The sequence below is a fragment of the Passer domesticus genome, chromosome 9 (genome assembly GCF_036417665.1).
Source record: "Passer domesticus isolate bPasDom1 chromosome 9, bPasDom1.hap1, whole genome shotgun sequence".
NCBI lineage: Eukaryota > Metazoa > Chordata > Aves > Passeriformes > Passeridae > Passer > Passer domesticus.
In genome coordinates, this window is record NC_087482.1 from 39,196,729 (window position 1) to 39,215,116 (window position 18,388).

The following is an 18,388-nucleotide window of genomic DNA, read 5'->3' on the forward strand; positions in this document are numbered from 1 at the left end:
CACTACATCTGCTGCGTTTTGTGTTGCTGCATTCTCACCTGTAAGGTCTGTGTTCTGGTTGACTGGGTGGAAGAGGGATCCTGGAGCACTGGATGGGGTCTGTGATCAGCAGGACACTGCACAGGGCCTGATGGCCCTTGCCAAGCCCCCACCTTGCAGGGTGCTCCCTCCAGCCCCTGCTCCGGGGTGCTGCCTCGTGGTGCACCCCAGGAGCAGCTCAACACCAATCCCGCCAGCAGGTCCTGCTGCCTCCTGGATGAGCAGCAGGGAGCTGCTTCCCAGCCCGCCACACCTGCTCCAGGGGAGGCTCCAGCCCTTCCAGTGCCCTCTATAACTTTTCCAGGCCACCCAGGGGGAGCTTCCTCTGCCCAGCTTGGCTGCTTCACCTCCATGGAGAAGATGGCAGCCCCTGCATGCACAGGTAGGTGGGCACACAACGCTTCACAGCAACAATATGGGAGAAGAGCTGTGTAAATACTGCTTGTCTGGGAAGTGCCTGAAGGATGGAGAGGATGGCAAGCTCACCACGAGCCAACCCCATCGGCTGCAGAGCAGACACATGCAGGTCTGGCAGGTCTACACTGGGACCAGGTAAGGATCAGCTCACAGCAGGGCTAAAACCATCTCACTTGGGGAAGGGAGAATCACACCAAAAAAATATAGGCCCACTGAAGACAGACAAAAGGAGGTCAACAGGGATGATCAGTGAGCAGGAAACCTGAGCCAAGACAGGATGAACTGGGGCATTGCCTAGTGAAATAGTGGAGGGAGAGGGCCTGGAAGAGGCAGGAGCAGAGAGGCTGTGAGGCTTGTCTCCTGAATCACCACTCCTGAAGGAAGGCTGAAACTGTCCCTACATCTTCAATAGATACTACAAAAACCAGAGTTTGGCAAGCCACAAGGAAGGTAGGGGTCAGGCAGTGGGAACGTGACCTGGGGCAGCCATGGAACAAGAAAACCAGCTCTGTAACAGCTACAGAAATCAGAACACCCCAAGGCAGCTCCTTAAATGAAAAAAAACCAAGGATTTTCAGTAAACAGCAGCACCTCTGAGGTGAGCCCCCAGCTGCTGCCAGCCAGGTTGTCATTGCACAGACAACAAACGGGGCAGAGGTCCCTGCACTGCCAAGGCTGTGCAGCTCCAGGAGGCTCTTGCTCCTCCTGACACATCCTGGTGAGCAACAGAGGCAGGAGTGAAGTACAAGAGAAAAGACAAAACCTTGGAGAAAGTACTTGGATTCCATGCTTGGGAATGAGGCCTGGCTGAGACCTGTATGAGTGGAAAGAAGTAGTTAGCAGTTCATTAATACTTTGGCAACAGAGATATCATTTACCAGCACTTCCACTACTAACAATATGCCTGAATTAATTGGTGGTATCAGGAGATCACAACATCTTCTGTAATAAATAGCTAACAAGTTTAGCCTTTAAGGCTTCCAGAGGCTGCTAGCAGTCATCTTAAGCAGGCACAAATAATAGCAGCATTTTTATTAAATGGACTCAATTGCCAGAAGGTTTATTTTCAAGACCTTTTTCAACATAAAAATAATTTTGATCAATGACTTGGTCCCAGTCCTATTACTTAGCCACTTGAAGCCCCACAAAGTGCTTCCTGCACTGACATGTCATCCCCACCTGCTGGCAGCCACCTTATTGATCACTGGTGATTTCTGCTCCCCTTTGCTGCCAATCAATGTTTTTGATGTCTTTCTGACTTTGTAATGCTTTAAGAAGCAATGCTCACAAAGCAATCTCTCCCGACACTGTGTTCAATCAATCTGACAGTCATTGGGCTTGCTTTGCTTTTCTAAAGTTGTTATCTTCCGTATGTCTTGAAATCCTTGTTTAGGAGTCAACGCCTGCTTCATTCCTGTTTTATGCTATGGTTTTGAATTTTGAAAATATTCTGCAATTCAGTTCCATGTCTCTTATGGGAGCCCTTTCAAATATTTCACATTTCCCTGTCTCTGTGTCTCTGAGCCATGCTTTCTGCACAGCTCATCATTTCTGTCACTCCTCAATTCAAGCCCTGTTGGTCCTGTGTTCCATATCACAGGATATCCTTGCACTACATCTAATCATAAATACTTTATTGTTTTGTCTAAGGAGCTGCTGAAAGAGAGAGTTTTTGGGTCAACCTCAGAAGAAAGGCAGAAGGTATGTGTCTCTTGTCTTGGGAGAAGGCATTATTGGCTGGAAGCCCAAGGCTCAATACAGGGAGCATGGCACAGCTCCCCATCATCTGCTTCACTGGGGTTTTTGTTCTAACATGATGCCCTGTCTGCACGATGAGAGCAGCAGACTGACTGCTCAGGCAGGGAATGAGACACTGAGGCAACACTGGGAACCCGCAAATAAAGTCCAAATAATAAATACAGTACAGACTCTTTAAAAATATTTTCACATCAGGATGGAGAAACAGCAGCTTCTCTGCCATGCATCACAAAGACCCCCAGAGTCTGCCAACGTGAGGTTCTGTCAGTCTGGGGTTCTGAGATGCTGTGGGTCCCTTCCATGAGAGGCAAGGCTGTGATCCTTTCCAGCTCCTTGCTGAGAAGGAAAAGCAAAGGGAGAGCTGATGAGCTTGATTGCAGGACAAAACGAGATCTTTACGTTTCTCTCAGCATGGGAGGGAAATTGTGATCTCTTAAGGAAAGCCTGGCTGCTTTTTCTGTGGGGCTGCTATGGGGTGCATAAGAGGGATGGAATGGAGGTGTCCTGTATGTACTCCATAAATGAGCATTTTTGTCTAACAAGGTGATTATTGTGTTTTATCAGTACACAATCAAGAAGAAGAGAAAACCATAGAAAAACAATAAATCGAGGCCTTCATTACATGCAGCCTGATGGGACCATCAGCACACACTGCTTCATTCTCCTAACAGGTTCAAATCATTACCTTCAATGGTATTGGCTCAGTGTCAGAGCTGCTGGACAAACTCTGAGTGTAATAATCAGATGAACATTTTAATTTGAAATATTTAATTTCATTTAAATTAAATATAATTTCATAATGAATCTGAATACAGTGTGACTGTGACCAAAAGAGGCTGTTGGCTTGTAGCTGTAATATATGTAGCTGTATAAAAATGGTGACACAGAATAAAAGGTGACACTTTATTTATCTAGGTATAGAAAGGTTATGACACTTTGCAGCTATGAAGGAAAGTCCTCAGTGCTGCTTAATACTAGACTTCGAGCTGAAAAACACCTTTATTGGACTGGGGTGAAATAACAAAAACTCTTAAAGGTTCAGTACCTTAGGTTATGAAAGGCTCTGCCTTCTGAATTTTAGTGCTTTAAATAAGCTTCCTTATAACTTAAATCCAATTTTCTAGATAGCCTGCTTCTTTGAGCCTCTTAGACATATGTTATTCCTGTGCCTGAAAGTCTCCCAGTGACCTGTAAATTGATTGCAGCCTGTGAAATTGGCCATAAGTAAATCTTTGCACCTTTTTCTTCTTCCTCTGTTTTCTGAAATGAAAAGGGAGCAGGTGGCTTGTTTACTCTCGGGCTATAGATCCTATATGGACTTCAAAAGCACTATTGACCTCCTAGCAGCGTGTACAGGAGGAATAACTGACTCAAGCTAATCTGGTCAGATGAGCAGAACTCTGTCACGACACAGTTTTTTCTATTTGTCAAAACTCCCCTCCAGTTTCTCCATGGGTGCCTGATCAGCCAGAGCTCAGCACCTTCCAGTCCCCAGTGAAGATCAATGACTGGTCTTTGATTCATCAGCTTCAATAGTTTCTGAAATATCTTGTTGTGCTGGTATCCACCACAAAGATAAGGTATGTAACTGCCAAAAAAAATATTAAGCTGGAATTTTGTCACATAAAAGATAAGACAAAAAGAAATAGAACAAGCTCCAAAATGACAATCAAAAAAGAACATGGTAATTTAATATAAATTATATAAAATTGCTCAAATTACACCAAAGCTCTTAAATAAGGAATACTAGTATACCCCCACTTTTTATGTCTTTATTTCTTTCTGGTTTTATGTCCCTGTCACTGCATGTAGCTGGGTAAAATAACAATGCACAAAATGATAACGCCAATTTTGCAAATGGCCACAAAGTCAGAGACACGTGGCACAAAATGCTGACCCAGTCCAATGCCTTCCTGGTGGTTTCCAGTTTGTTCACAGAATTGTTTTGGGGCAGCTGCATCCCCACAGATTTTGAGCCAGATCAGGAAAGTCCATTCTGTCACAAATGGCTTAGAACCCACCATTTTGGATTATTTGAGCAGATATTTGTTATTGCCAGGTATTTTATCACTGCCTCAGCAATGAACAGCCCTGAGTAGGGCTGGTATTTTCTGAGCACACAGCTATCCCTGCCCAAATTTTCTGCTTGGATCACATCTCACCCTCTTTTCTTTCTCAGACCATACAGTGGTCCCTACCCAAAATAGAGAGTAAAGTCCTATTATGTCATTTCCTTCTAAGTAAGTCCAAAAAGCATGTCCCAAAAAGGTAATACTAACTTTGGATTATTTGCCTTTTGGAGCTCCTACTCCATATTTTGTCTGCACTTCAATTTTTATTGATTTTCCTCTGCCATCTCTCAGTATCCTTCCTAGGCAGCATGATGCATTAACTTTCCATATAATGAATTTTCCCATTTGGTTCTGTACTCTGAAATACACCCACTTCTAAATGAGATTTCAACACTCTGCATTGCTGATTTCCAGGTGTGGGCCACAGCCCTCATTTTTCATAGGTTGGGAACACCAAAAGAGCCTTCAAGACCCAGAGGTCTTCCTTTTAACACAATCACTGCTGTACTGGTTGGGAGGAGTGCTTTTATATTTTTATACTAGTTCCAACAATGAAGTTATTAAAGATATTTTCCACCCAGCAAGAAAGCTACCTGATGATGACATTGTGCCTGCCTTTTAAACTAATTTTATTTTAATATGGTGCATTTGCAGGCATCATAATCCTATTGGTGCATGTTATTCCCACTTAATGACTGAAAAGGCTATTGTTTGGGGAATGGGTTTGTTCTGAGTTTTGTGGGTTTGTGGATTTCTCTCTTTAATGTTATTGACTGCTAAAATATCAGAAACTAAACCAATTCATTCAATAAAATCCTTCTTACCCGTTGCTTTGTTGACTTCAGTTTCCTGAGATGGATACAAGGTACTTTTGCAAAGCAATATGGAGAACAACCCACAGTTATTCCAGGTTGGATGCATCCACACAACTAAGGGTCTGTCCCAGCCAAGGTAGGAATTAGGAAGTATGTTTGTAGTTCAGCTTCTCATAGAAGAGGAATACATTTATATATATATTTCCATAGTCAGATCTTCCACACTGGATTTGGAAAATTGTGTCACTAAATCCAGATCCCCTCTGGGGTGGCACCTCTGCAGTACTGGGACATCACAGACTTCCTGACCTGAATGGCAGCACATCTCCAAATAAAGGATCCCCAGATCTTTTATTTTCACTCTTAACTACTTACTGGATTTTAAAAAATTCTTTTCACCTTGTGTAAAGCAGGACTGGTTTCACAACATGCTCATTACAATTACTACAGCTCACACTACAGCCCAAAAGCACTATTTTGAGTCTCAGACTTGAGCCCTTTTAGAAAGTCACAACATTCAGGAGAGCGGAATTTTAGCCTTCCTGCAATTATGATATTTGTGTTAAGAACAAAAACTTTAAAGTTTGGAACATGAGCTCCAAGGTGGGTACGAGGTGTGACCAGGTAGGCACAGGAGGACACTGTCCCCCTGAGATGCCCAGCTCTGTACCTGCAGTTGGGGGATGCCACTGGATTGACATGGAATACCTGCGGCCAGGGATGACTTCAGAGGACACCACATCACTCAGCTGGCTTTCACAGCTGTTCCATGCTTCCATTTCTCCCTGAAACCATCATTGCCTCTGCCCAGCTCAAAACCCAAGCTTCCCAATAATGCAGCAGCAGAGGAGGAATACATCTCCCTCTCCTCACAGGTGAGTTCCAGTGTACACATTTCCTACTTACAGAAGGGTCTTGGCAGGCATAAGCAAGTGTTTAAAGACAAAAAAGTATTGAAAAAGGCATCTCATACTGTACATATACCCATTATGGCCATGTTTTGTATTAAACTTCCTTTAATATCTAATAGGAATTAATAGGTATTTTCACAAATAGGTCTCAAATGTAATAGGTGATAGAGTTCAGCAGGTTGATTATTACTGCTATAGTGCACTATCTGCTGATGAGCTTGTAACCCATGTTATCCTTATCTGCTAGATGTTCATATTATCTATTAATAATTTATAAACTAACCTCATTATAAGGCTGTAGTATCAACTGCAACAGATTACAGCAAAAAACACGCAGGACTCAGGCACTAAAAAGTTTCTCTGTGCAGCTAGAGATCCTGGCTTTATTATGTGATCCTCAATGAATTTTATTGTACACTCTTGATATTTTGGAGAGCTCCACTTCTTGCTAGGGCATGGTTATCAATAATCTGTGGGCTGCATTTTCCCACACGGCAACTGATGCCTGTAGCAGACGCTGAGCTCTTGCCATTGTGTTGGCACAGACAGGTTTGGGAACAGGACCAGTTGAGGATTATTCACAAACAATCCTCAGGGTGAGCAGAGCTCTACACAGGCTTCTGGGTCTGAGGGCAGCAATGAGGACACAGCAATGCCCATCCCTGGGTTGTTGCCTTCAATCTTGCTGTCACAGGAGACCTGTCTAGAGTCTGAGAACACAGCCTCACCACTGCACTAAACTGTGCTCCCCTTCTGGGCCATGCTCTCCATAGATTTATTTCACTAAGGTGGTCAAACACAAAGTACTAAACCTACAAGCAGAAGCACTTGCTGTGAAATGGATTAAGAAATTCCCAAAGGACAGGGAGTGGTTTTTTTTCTGATTTGTGTGTACAGAAGAGGGAAAAGCTTGGGGGGGGGGGAAGTGCTACATGCTCAAGTCTTTAATTTTTCACAACAGTCACTTTCCAGTGCAAGTCAAAAATAGAAGTCAACCTCTGTTTTTTACAAAATCCTCTGCACTTGAATGTTTTTTGCCAGTCCTCCCTCTCAAAGTGGCATGAGAACACTGACAGCCACAAGTGCTCAGCTGCAGGATCTGGCTTTCTGAAAATGAATAGCTAAGCTGGAAAGAGTAAGTTCTTCACAAAAAGAATAGTACAGTCAACCACAGTGCACACATGCTTGTTAAAATCAATTGCTCTGCATACATGACAGCACACCTTTCCTTGGAGCCCCTTTGGGCAAGAAACACTCTCAGGACATCCAGGAAGAGCAGGTGTCTGGGCAGACACTCAAGGCAAAAATCTGGGCTTTACCAAAGCCATGGGCAAAGTTCATTTTGACTTCAGCAGAGCCAAGAATTTTCTGTCACCTTATCACTACATTTCTTGGCTTTCAACATTACTGCATATTTTTCTGAGCAATTTTAGGCAAACCTATTTCAGTCTTCTGACAAAGATATTCATGATGAATAGTAATTATTCTGTTGTAGTAGTATCCTGGGACCTTAGCTGTGGGCCCACGTGCATCCACAGCAGCAGTGTGTGGATGCATAATAAAGAGACAGGTTGGGTCTTTATGCATGGTACTCTTTACCTCATCCTCAGACATTGACATGAAGGAGTTTAAACTCAGAAGTAGAAACAAAGATGTGGATAGAATCTCTGGTTCAGGATGTGCCTGGTCTCCAGACTGCCAAAGCCTGGTAAGAATTGATGTCTGCTGCTCTTTGTCACCTTCCCTGAGCATCCTCTACTGTCCCTTCTTAAAAACAGGACACAGTCTGAATTTTCCTATACTCTCAGTAATAGTGATTTTTTAGCCTGTGTTATGTTGGGAAAATCTGTCTGGAACATCACTGGTGTAGCAGCAAACAAATCACAGTCCTGCAGCCTGACAGCAAATGGATGGTTCTTTCTAAAGAACTCCTACGATGTTGCCTTGTTTTTCCATAAATGAGCTTTTGCAGAACTTTATTTTAGAGTTCATAATTAATGATGCCATTTCTAACTTAGTGTTTCCACCGAGATTAATCTGATTTTCTGCATATATTTCAGCCCATAAAATAGCCAATAATCTGCCTTCTAAAAATCTTACTCAACGTAAACAACTTTCCAAGCCACATTTATAATAAATGTCAGTCTTGTAGGCTGTGAGATCTTTCACTGTCTCTCTTCCTCCTCACCCCCTTATCATGCTGAGTCATTTTCTAAAACTAGTCCAGTTGCTTTTCTATAAGCAATGAATGAAATCTAAAGTGAATGAAACCTAAACATAGACTACACCAGGTAGAGGATGAGAAGGAAGACATGTAATCATAACTTTCCAGCCTTGCCAGAGCTGTATTTCCGTATATTCCTGCAAGCATATGAAATGAGACCACAAAAAGAAAAACTGTAAGGGAAAATAAAAATTCCCTTTTTCCTTAGATGTATGTTTCCTTTCCACTCTACTCTAAACACAAGCAATTAATTGGAAATTATCTTTTACTGGCAGAGATTCTCTTGTGGTGAAGTTCCTTGCTACCTTCAGCATACTTTGTGGGATTTAGCCATGAATCCCAGTTGTGCTTTCATGATCTCTCCTACAAGTAACACATTTTCTCACACATGAACAGACATTAATAACCATTTCTACACCTGCTTACATGTGTTTTAGTGCAGAGACAATAGTCCCTCCTCAGAGTTTGTAACAAGTCTAAGACAATTCAGAGTATGTAAAACTTAGACACCATGTTTTCCAAATATAACTGGGAAAGTATAATTTCAAATATAACTGGGAAAGCATCCCTGTTTGATTATTCCAGTTGGCACAATGTGTAAAAAGGTATCACAAATTATTTTGAGAGATTACCCAATTACAGAGAGACATTTCCAGAGAGGAAATTTAGAGCATCTCAGTAATGGCTTGATTAATACACCAGTCATATTTTAGCAACAGATAGTTTGATTGCTTATATGAACTGGTTTCATTCCACTTCCTTTAAATACAAAAAAATACTAAGTAGATATGCAGCTCTTCCCCAAGGAGCCTGGTTTTCTATAGATTTGAATTGGTAGGAAAAAAACATACATGAACCCTCAGACATCTTCCAAATTTTAAACTCTCCTTACTACTTTTCTTTTTCTCTGAATAGCTATCTATCTTCAAAAAAACTTCTAAAACTTTGATGCCTTTGGGACTAGTAAACTATTTAACTTGGTGTTAAACTTGGCTGCAATTGGTCAGCTTCAAAAATCACTGGAAATAGAGATATGAGCATGCACATGTGCATAGCTACATACATACACAGAGCATAAACACATAGTTCACATTTAAATAGAAAATCATTCCCTCTAAGAAACTGATATAAACTGCTATAACTCTACAGCTTTTGCCCATCATACACATTTGCAGAAATTAAACTGCCAGCCATCAACTGATATCATCCTTTGATAAGGTTTAATGAAGAAAATAAATGGTACTCCCTGAGCAAAGTAATTTTCTCATTCCTTGGAATGTATATTTTTTTCTCATATCTTACTGCTTCATCTTTCCAGAAAAAGTACTACATTACTGCAAAGCTGAACCATAAATGACAGAAAAGCAACCATTGACCCTTTTCACATCAATGGCAGCACTGACATTTTTACTCAGCTATTCAAAGCCTGGACTCCACAGTGCTGTCCATAACTCTTATCATAAATAGAGTCTGGTTCATTAAGGCCAAAGACAGTCAACTGTGCAAGAAAATCTGAGAATGCTGTTAGAACTTGCTGTTATTTAAATATTTTAAACTGACAGCATTTGAAAACCAACTTGAAAGCTAAAATTTAAATTCACCTGCCTTTCTGTGCCTTAGGCTATGAAATAAGTTCAGACAAACAGCCAACCACAAATAATGTCATGTAGGACTTTGTAATGTAAAGCTCATAGTGAGATCACAGCAAATAGAAGGTTACATTAGGAAGCCTACACATACAGGAAGACTTTCACAACACAGAGATGCTGTGTTCAAAACATTCTCCTCCCGATGCCTGAATGGAGCAGCAATGCCCTGCACACCTACATAGAACAAAAGTGTCACAAACACAGCCTGGCTTGGCAGGCAGAGCCAAGCTGACTGCCCGAGTTGTGCATTGTGTGCTTTTTAGAGCTTTTCCCTCTGCAATATTATCCATAGCCAGAGGCACAGAGCAGCAGGTGACTCGCAGCTTTAATTTTCAAGTTTTCTCTCAATGAAGACCAGCAGCTGATAGCAATACTGATGCTGGTGGTGGGATTCTTGTATTTCAGCTGAACAGGCCTGCTATGGAAAACTTCCCATGGGAAAGGCTCTGCAAGTCAGGCTTCCCTCCAGAGGTCACCAGAAAGCCATGACTCAGGCTCCCAGTCACACATGGGTGAAGGTCCGTGATAAAATGACCCCACTCTCTCTCCCTCTCTATTCTGTTCACCTGTCTGATGCTCAGGCACTTCCCTAAAACTTCTCTGTTCAATAGAAGGGTTATTGATTACAGAATTATCCAATGATTTGCATTGGAAGGGACCTCAAAGATCCACCCTTCTGGCCATAGGCAGGGACACAAATGGATTACACCCATTTGTTCTTCTAGTAGCACTATAGTTTTGTTTAAAAATCTCTTTTTTACCAATATTAATATTATCATTCTATTGTTAGTAGAAAACAATCAGATATTCTTCCTGCTTCTGTTTTGATAAATAAGCCAAATGTTTTAATCTATTCTCACAAAACAAGTTTGCTTCACTCTCTTGATCATCCTGAAAGCTTCTTGTACACCTCTTAATTTCTCTTGAACTCATGTGACCAGAAACACACCAGAACCACCACAGCTGGTCAAATAAGCAGAATGACCCATAACAGGTTTGCAAGAAGCTCAGCTGAACAATTCTTTCAAAAGTAAAGAGGTATGACATAATTAATCTTTTCCTCCATTTTCTGATTATGAGTAAGCCTGAGGGGAGGGGGGTAAATTGAAGGATAGAATATGACCTGTAATTTAGGATTTGTGCAGATTATTTTTATCCCTTGGAAGTATTCATTAATTATGCTTTTATATTACTTGGATAACTCTTGTCTCTCTTCTCCTTCCAATTCATTCATACAAAGGAAATATGATACATTGACATTTATACTTCACACAGTGTTATAAAGCAAAGTTGTTTCTTTTTATAACACGAGGCTTGAGCTACATAGATTCTGTTTGCTTTTCTTAGATCTATGTGATCATGCTCCTTGCTTCTCTGCTTTTAGGATGGTTGTTAATATTCTAAAGGTTTTGTTACATTCTGTCACACTTTAAGACATTTCCTGGAAAGAATTGTTTATCAAACCAGTATTTTGTGTTTGTAAGAAATGTAACTTGTCCCGTAAAAAGAAAAAGGAAAACCACAACCAAATTTCATAGAAATAAAACAGAGGAAGGAGATTAGGAAAAAAACCAAAAAACACACACACAAAAACTTGCATATCTTTTCAAATCTGTTATAAAAGCTTCTTCTGAGGCTTTTCATCTCTGGTTACCAAACAAGATACTTTTTTTAACCATTTTATCAGGGCTAAGGGTACTGCTCAAAATTATTGAAATTGCAGGTCTGAGCACTCAGCTGCTCTAAAAAATCAGGTCCTGTGTGGGTCAAGTTGGTCATTTCCTCTGAATGAACACTCAAGAAAATGTTGGCTTTCAGCAAGTTGGTTCAGACTATGAATCCACTCTGGCAGAGATGGGAACAGAACTCAGGTTTTCTGACTGACTGATCAAATGGCTCGACTGTGCTATCACCAAGAAAGAGACTTTAAAGAATGACTCTGAAAGGTTATATTCATTGAATTGCTGAGTACATAAAATGTGTTGAAAGAAAGGGTAAAACTTCTTGAAAGGGTTTAGAAATGGTTATATTTCTAATCTGTTGTGGTAGGATTTTCAACTCCAGTGTTCAGCGAACCTAGACTGACAAATTTATTATAGTTATAAGGCTGAGAAACCTATTAGAAGAAATATAATAGAAGGTACATTTTTGTGAGGCTTTAATAGGAACAGAAACAATTCAACAAAAGACTAAATTCTGTAAGGTGGGAAAAGTCATTTATTAAATCTTTCTAAAAAGATTGACTGACCTTTCTTTAAAAAGTGGGGGTTTTTTGTAAAAAATGAAAAGCTCAAGCTTCATAACAACAACCCAGTAAAAGGGTTTATTAGAAACTGGCTTCCTGCACAAGTTCAGTTATTTTTTATTGCCAGTAAATGTTGGTGTTATGCAGCAAGAGAAGCACTGTTGCCTCTCTAATTTCTCTCTGGAACGAAAGAAATTCATAATAAAAGCACTCAAAATCTAAACAGAAATTAAAAAATAGAACACTGCTGCTCAGGTTTGTATGGCAAAATCCAGAAACAATGGGCTGAGAATTCAGCTCATAAGGAAACTGTGCCAGAACTGTGAAGGTGGTGTTATTTCTTCTACCTCTGCTTACAGTAAAAGCCAAGCTATTAATATCAGGCATCTTGACAGTCATATAAACGCATGTATTAAAATTCAAAGTACTTTTTGCTGCTGTAGATGTATCATCATTACAGAATAAGACAATTTTAAAGTACAACCAGATGGCAATAGCATTACTTAGGGTGGCTAAAAGTTACAGGGTGACTTGTGCACTCAGTGCAAATGGCCTGAAGCTGAAGATGGTGTCCATCATCATCCCAGAGCACAAAGTTTGTTCAAAGCATCGTGTGAATGCAGTTGGAAGAGTGTTTAAATAACCAGCTGCACCTGCATGTGATTGAATTCACCTGAAATTAGCAGGCACTGACCTATTCTTCAGTAAACTTGCTATGGTTTCAAATAGGAATCTCAAAGCAGGCCAAAGCTGACAGACTTTCTGTGTGTAGCAGGCAAAGTCAGTCCTGAGGAGCTCCAATGAACCTCCACCAGGGTGTGAAAGACATAAGCTGTGAATGGTTTGGAAGCAGATGGTCAGACACTGAGCAGGTACATAATTACAGGCACCAATCTGAGGAGAGCAGTTTCTCAAAGCTCCTTGTGTAGCCTGTAAAGAATGATACCTCTGGTCCTTCAGAGCAGCTCCAAATGCTCAGCCTCGGGTCTACATCGTGGTCACGGAGAGCTGAGCTCTCTGCACTGATTAGGGAGGGAACCAGGGAAAATCAGCCTTCCCTTGTATGAACCATCTGACATGACTCTCACTTATGAGCCAAAAAGTATTTCTGTCCCTCTTGTTCACATGCACCCCTTATGCTGTCAGGTGGAGCTTGCTCTCCACGCTGGGGAAGAAGTATCCAGTCTACACAGGTAAGAGAAGTGCTGGTTGGAGGATCAAAGCTAAGCAGGTCCATTCAAAGCACTCCAAACAGGCACAGAGAATGGTGCTTCTCCAAGAGGTTTTTTTATTGTGTTTCCTTTGTGCAGCTTAGTGAAAACAGAAAACAGGAGTTGTCTGAAATAAAGTTTTAATTTACTATCCTAACATGCTGAGAAGCAATTAGATTCAAATTAATTACTGTAAATAATTATTATAACTACTTGTAAAGCATTCAACTACCTGTACATCTGTTAAGTCAGTGGAGACCTGTACTTTTTTTTTTTTTTAAGAGAAGGCTTAATGTTATTACTTAAGTGCCAAACTATTTTTGTGAGCTCTTCAAAAAGAAGTAGCTATACCATAGACACTACTGATGGAGAGCACCTGTTGGGGCATCTATGCCCTTGACAAGACTGAATGGATGTATCAGCAAACGGTCTGAAGAATTGTCTAGTCTAGCTGATATTTAGAGAACCTTAAAGAACTTTCCTCAAAACAAAAAATAAATAAGGAGAAAAAAATTACAGCTGAATACTGATTTTCTTGGATTTGTTTTATTTATCAGGTTTCTATCCCTACTTGCAGCATGAAGAAAATATTGTCTTCTTAATATCTTTTCATCAAGAACAGTATTTCTTTCTTTGACACTGGAAAGGATCTGGCCTGGCCTGATGCACAGTTTTATATCACATTTTGACAGGCACACAAAGCAACTGGAGTTCCACCACTTCTGTGCCCTCGCACACACAGCTCTTGGTTCTTCCTCTTCACGCAGGTCTTCCAACTCTTCTTCTGAACTCGGCCCAGCTGTCTCTAGTTTGGATTATTTTTGCAGCAGCTGATGGTTGCTGAGCCCATCCTGGTCTGCTGTTTGGGTTCTGGCTCACCTCAAACAGGTCTCCTGATGTCTGAGGGCAATTCCAGCAAGCAAACACAGATCACATTAGTTTGTCTAAGCATACAGTAATGTGTTAGAATTTTTTTTCAACAGCACTTGACTTCTACAAGTGCACCACCAGTGTTTTATACACCAAATACACACACCTTTAGATACCAAAAAACCCAAAATCCAAATACAGGAATATGTTGTTGAGTTGTCCTATCAATTACGAGCTTCATCTCAGCTCTAATATCACACCTACAGAAAGGTTGAGAGCTAGTCTCTGAATATTGGAATGTGAAAGAGGAATTATAAGCCAGTCTTTTACCCTCCTAAGTCTGATATTTTATTAGCTCACTCCTGCTCTGGAAGGGCATTTCCTTGCATGCCTTTGCCTTTTAGCTTGTAGTAACTTAAAGCAGCTTTGCACAGGACTTGTGCAGTTGATTGAAATGCTGCCAAGAGCCTCTGCAGCTGCTAGGAGAACTGCCACAAGCCAAGGTGATGGCCACAGGCTGCTCCCTCTGATGGCATTTCACAGCTCTCACACTGTCCCACAGGCCTGCTGCATCTTACCAATGATACCACCCAACAAATGTTTATAGATAGACCTCAAAGTGGAAATTCAGCTACTGTACCAACAGAGGTGTACCCCCAAAAGGTAAGGGAAGGAAGAAGTGGAAAGCAAAGGAAAAAAAAAAAAAAAGAAAAAGTGCATTTCTTTAAAAAAGTTTTAAAGTGGTTTCATATAAGAAAACTCCTTTCTTACAGTTTTCCCTTTGAAATACTGGTGTATTTCCTTGGTGTCTTGCAATTCCAACATATAAAAACATTTCCTTTTTTAAAAACTGACATATGGCAAAAATTGGTAGCAGTAAATAAACGCACATAAAGCTAAATTGTGCCATCCTAAACGTTAGTAAAAATGACAAAATAAAATACTATCTATATAAACTATGCACAGGTGTGTAGCATATTACAAGCAAAAAACATATCTTGCAATTATAAGCCCACAGTATTTATTTCAGTTGTCTGTAATTACATTTTTTATATGTTTGTTTAGTAATATCAATCCAAGACATCATTTTGAGGATATAATTAACTGCATGTTAGAACAGGATGTGTTAGACTGTTTTTGTGTGTTGAAAGAGAGAAAAAAATCTTTGTTAGCTGTGTTTAAGTGCCATCTAGTGTCCCAATCCACCAATTTCACTCAGAAAACCCTCAAAGCTTTCAGAGCAAAATCAAGTTGAAAGGTTAAAAAATAGCAAGGGTCACAATGTTCCCATTTCAGTACTAACATGAAGTTTTTAATCCATGTGGACAGCAAATACAGATCTCAAGGTCCCACTGGCAGGCATCTAGTTTTTCAAATTTTTATAGCAGTGATCCAACAGTAAACTCACATAGAAGTATCTAATGAAGACAGAATCTGGGTGGAAAAAAGGTTTTTTATAAAAACTATTAAAGGTGGGGTTTTTTTGTTTTTTTTTTTTAAGACCCATAATATAACTGGAAGCTAAGGCAGGGGCACACATGACATGACACACCTGTAACAGCAGGACACACCACAGCGAGGTGCCAGTGCATTCAGAGACAGGAGAAAGCCTTTCCCCACGTACAGCACTTCCTCCCCCAGCTCTGTACACTGACCATGACACCACACGGTCTGGAATGTCACCTGGATGGGCCTGGAATGTCACCTGGGTCCTTAGGGCCAGCTGGCCTGGCTGTGTCCCTCCCATCACCTCGTGCACTCCCACAAGATGGGGAAGAAGCAGAAAAGGCCTCGACTCTGTGTAAGCCCTGACCAGCAGAAATAAAAACATCCATGAGTTATCAGCTCTGTTTCCAGCACAAATTCAAAACACAGCCCCAGATCAGGTACTGTGAAGAAAATTAATTCCACCCCAGCCCAAACCAGCATGTGGGGATTCTAGATATTTCCAGCACAGTATTTTTTTTTTTTTAATAAGTCTAAAGCTTACATTCTTGACAACTTCAGAACCAATCTAGGTTAAAATAAGAGTTCATAGCTCAGTAACTATGAACTTCATCCACTGTCACATAACAAATTAGCCATTAGAAAATTATGGCTTCCATCCTGTTTCTGTTTCCACAGTACTGAATAATTGATAGTATCTGTAACTTTACTAAAATGCTCTTGGTGTTCTCATCACAAATGGCATCTGTAATGGTCTATGCAAACCAAACTTCAGTTTGTCTCCTTTCTTCCTGAAATTCATTAAATGCTACAAAGAAAGAAAGTTCACAGCCATTACAGAGAGCTGGCGTAGCTCAAAGTAAAATATGCAAAACACTTGGGCTTTCTGGTGCAGCTAGTGTGACCATAACAATTAGCTTTTTGCACCATTAGAAATGAGGACTGACTCCTACGCCTCTGTGACATTTATTGGAAAGTCTTGTCTTTAAATCACAATGATAAAAAGAAATGAAAATAACTTTTTAAGTACTATTTATCCTGACTGCTAGAATAAGCAAGGGTAAGTTGACAAGTGCATTAAAGAACTTCTGCTTATGTCATGAAGTGAATTAGTGTGAATTTGTTGCAGAAATATAAAATGGGGGGAAAAATAGAAAATATAAAGATGAAAAAACACAAGAAACAGCTTCTGATCAGCAATAAGAAAGGCTTGTGATGAGGTGTCAAACTAGGATGAGTGAATATACTTAGATGGAAAACATTTAGGCAAGACAAGCACTTTCAGAGCAGCTTTTAGAAATCCACAGCTGCATATCTATTGGGCACCAATGAAATGAATAAAAAATATCTTTCAGCTTTATCTAGCTTGGAATTTGTGTTTTCTGTGAAGGACAAAACATTTACAGAAAACAAAAAAGGTGGAAGAATTGTGGTTTTTCATTTGGAGTATATTTTGATGTAAGTTTGCGTATAAAGGACTAGATTCGCCTCAGCCTTGAGGCAGGGAAGGAACTCAGGTCTGACACACAGGCAGGATCGCACCAGAAGGTTTGGAAGCCATGTGGAGAGGCGGGCTGGCGCTGCCGGGCGCTCTCCCGGGCCGGACACGGAAAGCTGTGCCTCGCACAGAGGGAGGAACGCTTGTTTTAAACACAAACCCCGGCCGGAGTTCCTGGGGCCCGGGCCGCCGGCTCCGTGAGGGGAGCGCGGGCACGCGGCACCCGCACCCCCGCGCGCCTCGCCCCGCGCTCCCGCCCCGCGCCGTGATTGGCCCCGCGCCCTCTCCCTCCTCCAATCCCAGGGGCGGAGCCCGTTCCCGCCCCCGCTGATCCCGCCCACCGAAGCCACAGCTCGGCTCCACCTTTCCGGCCGTCTCCATGGCAGCGAGGGCGGGGGGTTTCAAGACGTCCCGGGGACCATTGCGGTTGGTTGCTTTGCTTTTCGAAGCCGGCGAGGCTAAAGGTAAACTAGCTAGTGTATTTGGTGTTTTATTTTTATTTCCTGACCTGTTCTCCCGTAATCACACGGGATGGTACCTTTCAAAGGGATCGTAAATCCATCCTCCCCCCCTCTTTCCCAGTGGTAGGGCGCAGGCGGTGCGCGGCCCCGCTGCGGCCGTGGCGCTCCCGCGGCCTGAGGCGGAGCGGCCGCGGGTTCGGGGCCGCCGGTGCCGTGCTCGGCCCTGGGGCTGCCGGGGGTCCGGGGAGTGCCCGCCGAGCTTCGTCCCGGGCTGCCTCAGGCCTTGGCATCTGCCCGGGGCAGCGGGCGGAGGATGCTCGGGCTGGTGCCGGTTTGTCACGCACGGTGGTGGCGGTGTGTCGCTGCTGTTGTAAGCTGTGGGCGCCCTTAAAGGCAGGAGGTACGGGCGGCGGGCTGCTCTGGCTTCTGCTGTCGCCGGTAAAGGTGTGCCGCAAAGAGCACGAGGGAAGGAGCGCTGAAGGGATGTGCTCCGTGTTAAAGGAGGTGAAGGATTGCAACAGGCCAGGCGGACAGAGGTGTTTTAGTGTGATAAAACATCCCTCCCTAAAAGATGCACCCCAGCGTCAGCAGAGGCCTCGTGTAAACCGCTGGTTTCAGACTTAGGTGTGACACATGATAGTGAGGAGGCCTTACCTCATGTTGTCTTGATGAGCTCTTTTGGTTTTCCCACCCTTTGACATTATCAGCACGTGACAAGTTATTTAATTTTACTTAAAGTAAAAACGCAGTCACCTCTGAGGTGAGAAAAAAA

General features: G+C 42.0%; 1 long non-coding RNA gene across 3 annotated transcripts; it reads right to left on the reverse strand.

Annotated features, from left to right (window-relative positions):
- Positions 1–13,865: 13,865 nt before the first annotated feature.
- LOC135307380 (uncharacterized) lies at positions 13,866–17,366 on the reverse strand. Of its 3 annotated transcripts, XR_010368091.1 has the most exons (3): positions 17,316–17,366; positions 15,895–16,465; positions 13,866–14,241 (listed from the first exon to the last, which is right to left on the reverse strand). It is a non-coding gene; the product is annotated as an uncharacterized LOC135307380 (long non-coding RNA). The 3 variants fall into 3 exon arrangements; XR_010368089.1 differs by lacking the exon at positions 17,316–17,366 and having other exon boundaries at positions 15,895–17,182; XR_010368090.1 differs by lacking the exon at positions 17,316–17,366 and having other exon boundaries at positions 15,764–17,182.
- Between the last annotated feature and the right edge of the window lie 1,022 nt (positions 17,367–18,388).